Below are 14,177 nucleotides of genomic sequence, written 5' to 3'. Positions count from 1 at the left end.
GAGAGGGAGAGGGCATGCCCAAGGCCGCACAGTGTGGCCCTGGGACAGTAACACCTACATCCCCCAGCATCTCTGACTAGTATCAAATTCAGTTTGGGTCAGCCAGCACTGACATGAGCCAGACCCTTGGCTATGTGAGAGGGCAGAGGTAGGTCCAAGGTCCTCAGGGAGGTTGCAAAATAGTGACAGTCATGATGTGTAAACTGAAACAACCAGAGGGATCCATACAACATAGAAGACAGTGTGAGGGGCCAGGCATGTTACCTTGACTTGTGGATAGGAAGGGCAGTCTGGGAAGCCTTCTGAGAGGGGATGAGTCTGCACTGGGTTTTGAAGGATGAATAGGAGTTCCCCAGGAGGACAAAGTGTGGAGAACGTTATTCCAGACAGAGGCAACAGTATATGCAAAGCCAAGTTCATTCTGGCACGTGCTGCCAAACATGTAAGAGCCACAGGAGGCCCTCAGCAGAGGCAGGACATGCTCAGATTTGCACTGTAGGAACAATGTCTCAGGCTGTAGAAGTGGAGGAGAGACCAGAGTGAGAAATGAGGGGTATAAAGAACCAGGGGAGACAGGCTGGGCGCCCCCAGCCCAGCTCACTGCCATGGAGATGGAAGAGCAGGGGCAGATTCTAGAAATATTTAGGAGGTAGAGTCAACAGTTCCCAGTTTCCCAGAGGGTCAGGCCTCCCAAGGAGGCCCCAAGAGGGAGCAGGTGAGGATAAAGGAAGGGTGATGCCCTCTCAGACAAGTTCTTTGGCAACTAAATGGCTTGTGTTCCCCTGAATGGCGCTGCAAGGTGACAAGACTTGCAGTAGCAGTGACAGCTCACACTGAGCCGCTTCCTTAGGCCAGAAACCATTACATGTGATGCGTGATGAACTTTTTCTTCGTGACAATCCTGCAAGGGGGCTTCTTTTCCTACTCCATGTCACCAGGGAGGAAACCTGGGCATGGAGATGGACAATGACCTGCCCAAGGTCACCACGCCGAGGAAGTAGCAGAGCGGTCGCTCTCCCAGGCTAGCTAGGGCCTCTCTGAGCTACTCCAAACTGATGTGTGCTCCACATTCAAATAGGGCTTGCTTGACTCTTTACCCCAAATTATCCATTGTAACAGGCAATAAGAGTCTAGGTTTTCCTTTTAAAAATCAAAAGGCCTTCCAGCACCAAACCTCATTCCCCAAAGGCACGGGGGCCTTGGACCTTGGCAGCTTGTCCCTTTCTCATCCGTGCCCAGGGCCCCTGCTCTCCGGTGGGAGGAGGCGAGGAGTCCAGGCTGGGCTGCTTTTTTGCAGACCCCACAGAATAGTAAGATGGGCCTGGTTCCAACTCACCAACTCCCTGTGTGATCCTGGGCAAGTCCTTTCCCTCTCCAGGCCTCAGGAACTGACCAGGTCTGCATCAGCCCCTGCCAGGGCTGCCATGGAGTCTCCGGAAAGCCACATGTGTAGGACTTCGGGCACATGGTAGTTGATGGCTGCTGTAATTAAGGCTGCCTGGGCCTTGCTCCTGGTTCTCTCGAGGCCAAGGGGGTTTGAGGACACAGGACACAGAAAAGTGTCTTCACAGGGGCAGCCACTAACCCCAGAATTTGGTCTCCAGGCTCTGTCACCCAAGAATCAAGCTCACTGCCTATAGAGCCTCTTTCTTCAATAGGAACCCTTTCTCTGCAAATCCCTAGTTTGCTGGGAACCCCACAGGCACATTCTTTCCCGTCCACATGCCCCCACTGTCTCTGCCTGGCAGGACTATATTCACCCTTCAAGGCCTCAGTCTAGCCCACCTCCTCCCCAACCCCATGAGACTTCTCCCCACCCCCTGCCCTTTGGGTGCTTCCTATGGGTATCTGGCCCCACTCTGCCCTTCTGTGCCACTGGGCACTTTTCTGATGCTGGAGAGCTCCCAGGGCAGGCTCATGCCTCTGACTCGCCCAGAGCCTGCCAGAGTCCTCCCCTGGGTAGCTCCAGCTGAAGACCGTGGATGACTAGAGAAGGGAAGAAATTCACCCTTCCCACCGCATGTGCGTGTGTGTGTGCGTGCACGCACCCCCCTCCAACACACACACACACATATGGTCCCTCTCCCATTTTGTGGCCACAGCTGGCCTTCTCTCTAGCTCTGCCCTGTCTGGCTCTGGGACCTCTCCCCACTCTGCCCTATCCTTCATCAGGCTGTTCCGGATGCTTATCCAGCCCCTGGGACATTCTCACCCCACCCTTCTCACTGGAACATGCCCTGACTTTGGGGCAGGGGCTGGCACTAGGCAAGCTGTCACTACACACCACAGTGGCCCTGTCTCTGGGAAAATAAATGGAACGTGGCTTAGGAGCTTGTCATCTACCGGTTCCAGGAGACTCCCACAAGAAAAAAACATGGAGGAAGCAAACCGAGATCCTTCTCAAGGAGGCCAGGAAAGTAGGCCCTGAAAAGCAGGATTAAGAAGCTTTTCCCTCTTCTCCCCGCCTGCTAGAGGGCAAAGCAGCAGTGGGGTTAACTGGTTCCCAATTGATAGGTTTCCTGTCACCCTTCCAGCTCCTTCTCCTGCAGGATAGACCAGCTGTTGGGGCCAGATTAATGGCCACAATTAAAAGCAAAATGCCCTTGCTGTGGCCCACTCTTCTCCCACACCTGTGAGCCCGGAGGCTGAGCTCTAAGCTCCAGGAATGGGAGATTTGTAATGAAATCAGACAGGCCTCGTAACCACTGATGGTATCAGGGCCCAGGGGAGATGCAGACTTATTTCCTAATCTCCCGTGGAGCATCTGTCAGCCCCACTACATAGCAATGTCATTCCTGCGTGCAGCAAGGACCTTTCATGGGGCAGACTGTCAACTGCCTGCCTGGCTGCCCATACGCCCCTCCAAAGCTCCCCAAAGCCGCTTCCCCTTTCCTGGACTCAGGCTGCACAGGCATTCACAAATGCTCACACCCCACACACTCACATCCTCTCATCCATACACAATCACTCTGATTCATTCATAAATTGCCTACTGTGCCCCAATTGCATTGACAGACAAAAGAGAAAAATAAGAACATCTCTTTAGCAGTGTTGGAAAACAGAAAAGGGTATCATTGCTAAAGCAGTCACTTTGAGGGATTCCTAGAAGCAGAGAAGTGGATGAGAACAAGCAAAACGAGAGGCCCATTGATGCTGCACAGCTAGACAAGTCGGGGGGCTGCTTTCCCTACTAGAGCCCAGGGAGCTCCCCAACTCCCGGCAGCAGACCTGAGCAAAGGGGCCGCAGGAGGCCTCAGGAGCTGTCTCCATCCCGGCCTTTGTCCCAGGCTTTACTGGATTAGAACCGCGTGCTGAGTCCGCAAGGGGTTTGGGCAGCCTGCGTGGGACAAAGGGTATAGGACTCCACAATCCCCATAGAGGGAAAGCAGGGGAAGGTCTTGGCCCAGCAGTGGCAGCTTTTACCATAGCCTGCTGCTACTGCTGTCACAGCCTGGTCCCTACGAAGACACCCTGAGGTCCCATTAGCAGTGGCGGGTGGAGGGAAGCAGGTGGCATGGCCTGGACTCTGCCGAAGCAATGCATGGAGACCTGCCACTCCCCCACCCCACCCCTCAGCCCCAGCCTCAGTGTCAACCGCACTCCCTGACACCTCAGACTTGAGGCACAAGGAATCCTAGGGCTCCTGTCCTCACCCCGGCCATTCGCCCCCAGTTCATGCACTTGGAAAACGAACACTTCCTGCCCACACCCCTTCAAGAAGGGTCCAATTACATCAGGAAAACCTGCGTGCTGCAGCCCCCTTCTTGACATTCATAATCTGTCTTAGCTTGTTAAGGGCTCTGAGAAGTCTCGCAGCATCTTTTCTTGTATAATTTACATTCCTTGCAGTTACAGATCTTAAGCATTCAGTAGAATGAATTTTGACAAAAGATTACACCCATATAACCCACACCCACATCAATATGTAGAACATTTCATCACTCCAGAAATTCCCCAGGTCCACCCCACAGGCAACCACGTTATGACTTCTATAATGATAGATTCATGTTGCCTGTTCTGAAGCTTCACAGAAATGGATTCTCACAAAACATGTGCCCCTTCCGGTCTGGCTTCTTTCACTCACCGTAATATCTGTGCAATGCATCCATGTTGCTATGTGTCAGTAATTCATTACTTTTCATTGTTGAGCATATTTTCTTGTAAGAATATACTTATTGCAATTTGTGTGTCTATTTTCTCGCTGGTAAATATTTAGTTTTTTTCCAGTTTTTACTGTGAGCAAAGCTGCCATGAACACTGTGTGCTAGTCTTGTTGTAAACAGATGTTTCATATTTTTCCTAGGCAGGTGTACCTAGAAATGGAATTTGCAAGTGTGTGCACACTGCCAAACTGTTTTCCAAAACAATGTATGGGAGTTACTGTTGCTCCACATCCTCGCCATTATTTCATATTGCTTCTTTAGGAACTTTAAAAAAAAAATGGTTTAACTTAGCATTTCCCACACTAATTGAGCCATTGAACTTCTAAAATTTTTTATTTAGTATTTCCTTATTTATTTAGAGATGGAGCCTCACTGTGTTGCCCAGGCTGGCCTCAAACTCTTGGGCTCATGACACTGTGCCTCCAGAGTAGCTGGGGCTACAGGTGCACACCACCACGCCCAGCTGTACTTTAAGAAAATAATCCCTTTTAACATATAATGGAACAAGTGTTTTGTAAAATTTATTTTGGAAAATGAAGATCTAGATCTTTATTTATAAGTAGGAGAAACAAAAGCATTAGCTATAACAGTAAATCACCAGATGAATGAGAAGGAGAGGCTCAAAAGAGAGGGCAAGGCTGAAAAAGCTGAAGAAATGGCCTCCCATGAAAAGGAATGAGTACAATCGATCAGACTAAGTGTGAGGTTCAAGAGCATGTCACATAGATAAAACTAGACGGAGCAGGCTGCAATGAAAGAGAAAGATAATTTGGAAATGACCAACATGGCTGCCAAAATGAAAAACTTGAGAATTAATGAACTACACAATAAGCTCTGCCCCAAACTAGTGATACTTGCAGTTAAAGACAGTGGAGTAAAGGCGTCTCCACCCCTTTCTCCTCTCTGAAACCAAGTAAAACCTTAAGAAGAATGAGAAATAGGAGAGAAATGCTCTTTTGCACAAAACTTGGACACTCATAACACCAAAACATAATGTATGAATACTATAACAATTGGTTACTATCCTGGTCTCTCCAGATAGTATAGTATCAGGAGAGGATTCTGAGAGACGGTATACCCCTAGAGACCAGGAAGGATAAAACCGAAGACCCCTCTGTTGGAACAGCAAAGGTCAGAGTGTTTGGATGGGCTTCTGAACTTTCCTGAATGCTGCTTGGCCGTGTGGCATGGCTGTGGAGGGAGTGCTGAAAATGGGAAGGCAGAAGTTGCCATCCTTGCAGGAAGCTGGATGACCATCTGGTGGGTGACTGGCAGCCCTGCCACTGCTGGTCTTGCTGGCTAAAGAGAAACAAAGGCTGAACCACCACACACAAACCTGGGACACTGTGGTGGCTTGACCGTGGGTGCCCTGCTAGTCTGGGGTGAAGTCACACCCTGGGGAAATTGTGGATTAGAAAGTATATTAGTTCCTATGACTGCTGAAACAAATTACCACAAACACCAGCGATTTATTCTCTCACAGTTCTAGAGAGCAGAAGTCCCAAATCTGTGTTACTGGGTCAAAATCAAGGTGTTGGCAGTGGGGCGCCCTCCGGAGGCTTAGGGGAGAATCTGTTCCTTCCCTCTTGCAGTTTCCGGGGGCTGCCAGCACTCCTTAGTCTGTGTCCGCACCACTCCAATCTCTGCCTCAGTGGTCATATTGCCCTCCTCTCTCCTGTGTGTGTGTCAAATCTGCTCCTGCCTCTTTCTCATTAAAACACTCATGATTGCATTTAGGGCTCAGCCAGATAATCCAGAATAATTTCTCCATCTCGAGATCCTTAATTTAACCACATATGCAAAAATCTTTGCCATTTAAGGTAACACTCACAGGTTCCAGGGATTAGGGCTTGATATCTTTGGGGCCATTATTCAGTCTACCACAGAAAGCATCACAAGACAAAGCTCAAACGTGAGCTGCATGCTAGCTCAACTCACTGCTTTGGCCTCTGGCTCCTCCTCCATACAATCTTTCATTTTCTTTTTTTTTTTTTTTTTTTTTTTTGAGGTGGAGCCTCATTCTGTGCCCCAGGCTGGAGTGCAGTGGCACAATCTTGGCTCACGGCAGCCTCCACCTCCAGAGTTCAAGAAATTCTTTTGCCTCAGCCTCCCAAGTACCTGGGATTACAGGCGCACATGCCCAGCTAATTTTTGTGTTTTTGGTAGAGATGGGGTTTCCCCATGTTGGCCAGGCTGGTCTCAAACTCTTGGGCTCCAGTGATCCTCCCACCTTGGCCTCCCAAAGTGCTGGGATTATAGGTGTGAGCCATCACAACTGGCCCTCCATACAATCTTCCTATAGAAAACTAGTCCAAAAAGACTAGAAAAAGCTAGTCAAAAATGAATGATAACAACGCATAAAACGGCAGGAAGGTCAAACATGTCCTTGTTGCAGGATAGCTGTGACTTAGCTAAGTACCTCTATTTAATGAGAAAGATCCTAATACTGGGCAGGCACCCACATATTCTTGTATGTACTCATACACAGACTTACACAACTCCAGCTACACACCAGTTACAAAATACTCACTCAAAACAACAAGAGTCACATGGAAGGCCTGGCTAAGACATCTCAGGCAAATGCTGACATAAAGAAAGCAAGATAGGATATGTTTATATCAGACAAAGTAGAATTCAAGGCAAGATGCATTAAACAAGATAAAGAACTTTTTTTTTTTTTCAAATAAAAGTACAGTGTGCCAAGAAGATGTGAAATGAAGAGACCTTTTACCGAGCAATCGTCTCAGTGGGAGGATTTATCATAACTTTCTCAGACTCAAATTGAGTAGAGAAAAGAGAAGGTTTGAATATCAAATTAAATAAGCTTTGTGTGTACTCTCAAAACAGACTACCTGTTTTCTTTTCAAATTCTCATGGAACAGTGAACTGACCACATACCAGTCCACAAAAAACTCAGTAACCAAAAAGTAGAAATCATATGAACCACATTTCCTGATCACAATGTAATCCATCTAGAAATTAACAACAAACAGATAATACCTTCACCCCAGGTCTAACCGCTTATAAATTTTCAAACATTTCTCCACAGCTCAAGTTAAATTAAAAGATAAAATTTGAGGCCAGGCATGGTGGCTCACACTTGTAATCCCAGCACTTCAGGCGGCCAAGGTTGGAGGATCACTTGAGGCTAGGAGTTCGAGACCAGCCTGGGCAACATGGTGACACCCCATCTCTACAAAAAAAAAAAAAAAAAAAAAAATCACAAATTATCGGAAATTATTATTAACAATGAGAATATCATTGTTAGTAACTGAAATATTAAAACCTAGATAATAAGACTAAAGATTTTCTCACAGCAGTGGTCATAGTCTTAAACTCTTATGTGTAAAGTCAATAACTCATTCATTCCACAAATATTTTCTGAGTGCTTATTATAGGCCAGCACTGCTCTAGGTGCTGGGGATTGAACAGAAAGAAAGAGAGATTCTTTTTGTAGAGCTTACATTCAAATTGATAATGGTAAGAATTTGGGAGCAGGGGAGGGTGGAATGCCCTGAACATTCAATTCAAGAAGCTGGAAAGGTACAATAAAATACTCTCAGAAAAGCAAAGGAAATTACAAAATATATAAATTAGGCCGGGCGCAGTGGCTCATGCCTGTAATCCCAGCACTTTGGGAGGCTGAGGCGGGTGGATCACAAGATCAGGAGTTCAAGACCAGCCTGGCCAAGATGATGAAACCCCATCTCTACTAAAAATACAAAAATTAGTTGGGCGTGGTGGTGGGCGCCTGTAATCCCAGCTACTTGGGAGGCTGAGACAGGAGAATTGCTTGAACCCGGGAGGTGGAGGTTGCAGTGAGCCCAGATCGCGCCACTGCACTCCAGCCTGGGTGACAGAGCGAGACTCTGTCTCAAAACAAAACAAAACAAAACAAAAAACAAAAATATATAAATTAATGATTTAGAAAAATAAAGTAGAACTGATAAAATTAAGCTTTGATTAGACTCTATTGCATCTAAGAAAAAAGAGAAAACAAATATTTATCATTAGTAAAGGCAAGAGGGATTACACAACTGCAAATACAGAGGCAATTGTATAGATTATAAGCAAATAATATGTGCAACATGATGCTAAAATTTGAAAACTTAGATAAAGCAGATACTATGGATACAAATGGATATATTTCTAGAAATATATAAATTACCAAATAGGCTCAATAAGAGATAAAAAGCCTGAGTGGTGGAAGGGCGTGGTGTCTCATTCCTGTAATCCCAACACTTTGGGAGGCCAAGATGGGTGGATGACCTGAGGTCAGGAGTTCGCAACCAGCCTGGCCAACATGGTGAAACCCCGTCTCTACTAAAAATACAAAAATTAGCCGGATGTGATGGTGTGCTCCTGTAATCCCAGCTACTTGAAAGGCTGAGGCAGGAGGATCACTTGAACACGGGAAGCAGACATTGCAGTGAACCTAGACTGTGCCACTGCACTCCAGCCTGGGCAACAGAACAAGACTCTGTCTCAAAAAACAACAACAATAACAACAACAACAAAACCTGAGTGGCCCAGTTACTAGAGAAGAAATTGAAAAGATCGTTCAGGGTCTACCTACCAAAACACATAAATACCTAGATGACTGGAAGCAAAATCTGACAAACTTTCAACACACTGATAATCTTATTAAACTATATAGAACATAAAGATGGAAATACACTCTTTTGCAAGTCTGCATACCAAAATCTGATACACAAAACACATAAAGCAATTACAGTTCCAAGCAGGAAGGCTGGAGCACACACTGCCATTGTTGCAGCTGGAAGTGCCAAGCAGTGTTCACTTGGACACATGGGTGGGCTGTCACCCAAACACAGCTGTGGGGATATTTCACCTACTGTGGTCCTGTCCTCCTGTCACTCAAACTATGCTCCACATCTATGGCTTCAGGGGTGTTCGTTGTGGCCAGTTGACAGAGGAAGATAATAATTGAGTGGAGTTTACCCCAACTGGTTCAGTAAAAGTGCACAGCTGCAGTGTTACTCTCCCACTCAGGAGTGGCCCCAAAAGACAGTGTGGAGAACAAATCCTCTCAGGAGTGGAATTTAGAGGCTTACATCTTGAACACTTTCCCCAAAGGCCAGATGGCCTGAGATATAGATCTACACTGGCTCATGGGCAGTAGGTCATGGTTTTGCTGGACAAACAAGGACTCCAGAACAAGATGTGAGATTGGAGACAGGGTGGTTTGGGGAAGAGAATGTGCATGGATCGCTCAGAACTGACCCAGAGGCAATGAGGATTTGTGTGCCATGTGGATTCTCTCCAAAATGTCCTCACTGTGGAGCAAGTTCTCAATAATCAGGTGGACAAGAAGACCCACCCAGTGAATGAGTAAATGTCTATAAGTCTCTTTCCTCAGTCACCCTTGTACCTACTCAGGAATAAAGTAGTTTTGAATACAGCAGCTACCTATCCAAGTAAAGACCTGATGGCCTCTCCAAAGCTGAAGCAGCCACTGGCACTGATGAGGGTCTAACTTCTAGCAGTAGAAACCAGATTCTGCAAATCTGATATTATACCACAGTGAGGAGGACCAGTTAGCTACTTGATGGAAAGTTAGTTTCACTGGGGCTCCTTCCATCGTGGAGGGGCAGGAACTTGACATCACTGGGATAACTACTTATATTGGAGTTGAATATGCATCCTGTCTTTATTGTGTTTCCATCAACACCACCATCAGTGGCCTGAATAATGTCCTCCACTCTGTCGTAGCAATCCATACAACACTGTTTCTGCCCAAGGATCAGGTGTACAGTCAAAGAAGGGGAGCAGTGGGTTGATAGTCATGGGATTCACTAGTCTTTTCATACATGTAGGAGCAGCTGGCCCTATAGAAGAGTAGAATGGACTGCTAAAGGATCAGTCCCAGCAGGGTGCGGTGGCTCACACCTGTAATGCTAACACTTTGGGAGGCCAAGGTGGGCAGACTGCCTGAGCTCAGGAGTTTGAGACCAACCTGGGCAACGTGGCGAAACCCCATCTCTACTAAAAATACAAACAATTAGCCAGGCATGGTGGTGCATGCCTGTACACCCAGCCACTTGGGAGGCTGAGGCAGGAGAATCACTTGAACCCAGGAGGCAGAGGTTGCAATGAGCTGAGATCGCGCCACTGCACTCCAGCCTGGGCGATGGAGCGAGACTGTCTCAAAAAAAAAAAAGGATCAGTCCCAGCACCCTGGTAGACAACATTTTGTGAATTTGGGACACTGTCTGCCAGCGTTTGGTATGTGAGCACAACCAGCAACCAATTTATAGTGATCACAGCAATCTTGGCACCAAAGCATGGATGTGGGAATGGTGCCCTTCACTAATAACACCTTTTCAATAAATGCGCTTCTTGTTCCCACAGCTCTGCGCTTGCTGGTTTACAGGTTTTGATATCCAAAGGAGTAAAGCTTCAATGTGAGTAAAACACAATGGCTGCCTAAACAGGAAGTTAATACTGACAGCCCACCACTATGGGCTCTCCATGGTACTGGACAAACAGGCCCAAACAGAGGTCAAGGCTTTGGCTTCAATGACTGATTTAGACCCGTGCTGCCCAATACTATGGCCACTAGCCACACATGGCTATTATATTTAAATTAGCTTGAATTAAACAAAATTAGAAGTTCAGTTCCTTAGACACACTAGACACCTTTCAAGTGATCTGTATCCGCGTGTGGCTCCTGGCTACCATATTAGCCAGAGCAGCTATGGAACATTTCCATCTCTGCAGAAAGTTCTACTGGACAGCATTGATTTAGACTATCAAAGGTAATGGGGAGGTCACTGCGATGGGGGCATGAAGAAGTGAGGTTGACCTCCAGGAACCCTCTGTCCTGTCTGCTCATCCTGCTGTATACAGTGGTCAACATGGAAGAAGGTACAACAAACCTATTTAGGCAAGGGCACCAGGGCTTAGCCCCCTCAGGAATAATGGTCTAGGTCACCCTACCAGTAAAGAATGCCTGCCACCCAAGGTGTGGACGGAGGGCAAAGGAAACATGGAATAAATGAGGAGGGAGGTCACACATTCCTAACCACAACCATACAGAGCCTGTATGTTCTTCCTTGCTATGCCATGGGTATATTTATATATTTTAATAAATTTATTTTGTCTTTCCCTTTAATCCACTATTGTACACATTGCTTGCAGAATATTGAGACAGGAGTGGGACAGAATTAGAGAAGGAATGGATCTCACCCAGAAATACTGGACTTAGAGTTGTACAGAGTAACCGTTATTAGGCTGTTCTTGCACTGCTACAAAGAAATACCTGAGAGTGGGAAATTTATAAAGAAAAGAGGTTTAATTGGCTGGTGGTTCTGCAGGCTGTACAAGAAGCATAACACTGACATCTGCTTCTGGGAAGGCCTCAGGGAGCTTTTGCTCATGGTGAAAGCAAAGGGGGAACAAGTATCTCACGTGGCAAGAACCAACAACGAGATCTCCCGAGAACTCACTGTCTTGAGGACAGCACCAAGCCATGGGGGATCTGGCCCCTGATCCAAACACCTCCCCCCAGGCCCCACCTCCAGCACTGGGAATTACATTCGACATGAGATTTGGAGGGAACATGCAATGCAAGCTATATCAGTAACTGAGAAAAGAAGTGAAGATATTTTCAGATGTTAGGCTGCACCTTCTGAGGGAGGAGTGCTAAGTCACAGAAAGAAGGCAGAACTGTAATAAAACCTTGGTTATTTTGCCTGCCCAGAGTTTGATTCTCCCAGTAGCCTTCCCATGTTAGTTTAAGTAGAGTTGATTTCTGCTGTTTGCGAACCAAACCTCTGACTGATCCAGAAGTCTAAATGTTGGTAAAGAATAGACCACATGGCTATTTGCAGATAACATGTTTGTCTTCCCAATCAACAGGAAAAAAAAATAGAAATCATGAAGGAATTTACTGTGGTGCAAAAAATAATAATGTTGGAGGTGATGGATATGCTAACTACCCTGATTTGGTCATCACACAATGTGTGCGTGTATGGAAACATCACACTGTACCCCACACATATGTACAATTACTATGTGTCAATATTTTTAAAAGTCAAGAATTTACTGTGGTGGCCAGATACAAGATTGCTTTCTTCTTTATCAGATTTATTCTGAAAGAAAATCTAATTTTTAAAACCTATTTTGGGCCAGGCGCGGTAGTTCACACCTGTAATCCCAGCACTTTGGGAGGCTGAGGCGGGTGGATCACCTGAGGTCAGGAGTTTGAGACCAACCTGGCCAACATGACGAAACCCCATCTCTACTAAAAATACAAAAATTAACCGGGCATGGTGGCATGCACCTGTAATCCCAGCTACTCGAAAGGCTGAGGCAGGAGAATCGCTGGAACCAGGGAGGCAGAGGTTGCAGTGAGCTGAGATCACACCATTGCACTCCAGCCTAGGCAACAAGAGCAAAACTGTGTCTAAAAAAAAAACCTATTTTCAATGTAAAATAAAACCAGACCCAGAAGGGCCTTAAATGCCCAACCGTTTTGTCCTGGAGGAGCTAAGCAGCCAGAGAAGGTGTGAGAGCAGCGAGGCCAGTGTTAGGAAGCCTGGTTGCAGAAGTGTGTGGGAGGGCAGGACCTCCCAAGGCCAGGCTCATTCCTCCGGGGAGGTGCCTGCTGCTGTCCCCTGTGCAGGGGCCTGGGGCTGGGCATGGCTTAGATCCATGGCAGTGCCAGCTGCAGTGCACTCTGGTGAGAGATGGGGGTGTCTCACCCACAGGAGCCAAAGGAGAGAGCAGGAGGGCCTGGGGTATTGGAAGGGTCTCTTGTGGAGTGTGAATCACTGCAGCCCTTCAGGCCACAGCAGATGCAAGTTTTGTGGTCCCTAACTTTGTACAATTTGGAGGCCTTCCTTAAGGAAAATAATAAAAATCATAAAGACAAAATTAACAGTTGGACACAGTGGCTCACGCCTCTAATCCCAGCACTTTGGGAGGTCGAGGCAGGTGGATCACTTGAGGCCAGGAGTTTGAGACCAACCTGGTCAACATGGTGAAACTGTCTCTACTAAAAATACAAAAATTAGCTGGGCATGGTGGTGCATGCCTGTAATCCCAGCTACTTGGGAGCCTGAGGCACAAGAATCGCGCTTGAACACTGGGAGACCGAGGTTGCAGTGAGCTGAGATCACATCACTGCACTCCAGCCTGGGCGGCAGAGTGAGATCCTGTCTAAAAAAAAAAAAAAAAAGACACTATTAGGTACAAACATGAATAGTTACTTGGAATGAGAAAATAAAACAACCTACAAATCAGAAAAGTTGACACTACAAATATTACAAAATCCCCCCCAATAGCAGTATATTTTTTATTCAGTGCTTAATAAACATTTATAGTATCTTTTTTTCCCTTCATTTTTGCTACATATCTTTTGGCTGCTTTTTCATATGACAGTACTTTCGTGCTGCCATTTTCTATAAAGAGAATAGAAAGATAATTCACTGCTTGCCGTGGTATGATTGACTAATTTGTTATTTTATTAGTGATAGTTTACAAAAATCTATTTTGGCTTCATGACTTACTGGTAAAGTCGTGTACATTTTTAGGATTGTTGTCAAGTTGAGGGAAACCTTTATCAAATTTCTTTTATAAATGAGCTGTAAGATTTCAGGGTTTTCAAGTTTTCTTGTGTTGAGGACCAATCTTAAATACTCTGAATTGATGGTGATCGTTAAGGAGAGCAATTCAGATGCACTTAAATTGCTACTACATTGCTTTGAGCTACATAATTGTGTAATAAAATTACTCTTATGTCACATACACTGTACTTATTGATGAGCACATGTAGGAGTTTTGTCGCAGGAACACTTGTTTCTTCAGGCTGTCTTGCTGTGTTGGTGGCAATTTCATGTGCCATTTCATCCGGAACTACCAGACCTTATCAGGACAAGATGCATCAGTTACACCAAGATGTGATTCCATATATTGGAGTGCATAAAACATCTAACTTCACACACAAAAGTACTTGCTGCTTGTAGAACTGCTGTAACACTCAAGCACTCA

The sequence above is a fragment of the Pongo pygmaeus genome, chromosome 16, assembly GCF_028885625.2.
Source record: "Pongo pygmaeus isolate AG05252 chromosome 16, NHGRI_mPonPyg2-v2.0_pri, whole genome shotgun sequence".
In the NCBI taxonomy this organism is placed as follows: Eukaryota; Metazoa; Chordata; class Mammalia; order Primates; family Hominidae; genus Pongo; species Pongo pygmaeus.
Note: the sequence above shows the minus strand (reverse complement) of the source record.